We start from the raw sequence: 1,431 nt of genomic DNA, 5'->3' as shown, positions 1-1,431 counted from the left end.
TAGCTGAAACAGTCTCACAGATATCTATGAGAGTGATTAACACAAACTGTTTTTAGTATGACTGGGGCAGCCTGACCACAGATATCCCAAGTGGGTGACACAGCTAGGATTTCTCAGTAATTTTTTAGTTTCTCATCTGGCCTTCAGAGTTTTACAAAACAGTGGTGTCTCACAAAATGGCGTTAGCTATGTTTAACTTAGGGTGAGGCAGGGGTCTTTCATTTTGAATGGTCTAGATATAAATCTGTCTGTTGGAAAAGAGGTTTTCCATTTTATAAGCTGCTTCACCACCTAAAAGAATGAATTGCAAAAGCATTTTAGTTTCATGTTGTAAGACCTTGAGTCTCACTGCTCAATAGCTCAGGATTGTGCCCTTTTCAGGAACACTCGTAGAGCACAACTCGATGCAAAAGCAAGAGTTTTATTCCAATTGTGATAGGGTACCCCCTCCAAAGACAGGAGACGACCCCGATCATGCAAAGCACAGGGTTTTTATACTTAAAAATCTGACCACTTTTGCTCTATACATTGATTGGTCTGCAAGAAAAGCATGAAGATAGTTTACAGCTAGTTGTTTGCAGTTTTTGGCTGTTTGTGAGTTTTCTCAAAACAATTCACCCTGCCCTTATTTTTTAAAAACTTTCTCAGAGCAGTCCATTCTGCCCTTTGAGAGCAATCTGCCTCTGGCTTCAATTCAAGGCTATTTCAGAGCAGTTCATCCTACCATTCGAGAGCTATGTGCCTCTGGCTTTAATTCATGGATGGGAATAATCACAGCTGTTTTTCTTTTACAGTTGTTTGCATTATTGGATGGGCTCTCAGATGGAGATGAAGAGAGACAGAAAGAGAGAGAGCAGGACATCATAGCAGGAAGAGAGAGAGGGGGCAACCCAACAGAGAAAGGGGGAGGGAAAGAAGGTAATAGCAAGAAGGCAAGAGAGGCCAAGAGAGAGACAAAATGGGCAGGTAGATCCTTTTAAGGAACAAAGTAACCGCACCTGCCCTCCATGGCTGTGGACACATAATGACATCACAGGTTGCTAGGAAAGCCAGAAGCAGGTGCCTAAATTCCCCGACCTTTGGGGCTTCAATGGGGTTCCTAAAGTAGGAGAATGGAAGGAATGGGGGGAGGGGACAAGAGACGCAGGAATGGAGCCAAGTCTGTTCATCTGATCAAGGCTTCCGTTTATTAGAAATTTTTACCCAACTTGTATAAGGAGAAGGCAGGAAAGGGGGAAGGTTAATCTACTGCTGCAAGAAATAGGAAGAGTGTGTTCATGGGTTAAATATTGTACCTGCACGATACCATAAGGATGTTTTCTAAAGATATCTTACAGATGCTCTAACAAACGGATGTCCTCACAATCTATCACCCATGATTTAGGGTCTTAGATAACTCTTTCACTAAATAGCTTTAGGTCTCCACTAAAT

Source organism: Psammomys obesus, unplaced genomic scaffold (genome assembly GCF_907164565.1).
Source record: "Psammomys obesus unplaced genomic scaffold, mPsaObe1.curated_primary_1811, whole genome shotgun sequence".
Classification (NCBI taxonomy): Eukaryota; Metazoa; Chordata; class Mammalia; order Rodentia; family Muridae; genus Psammomys; species Psammomys obesus.
This window is presented reverse-complemented; position numbering follows the sequence as displayed.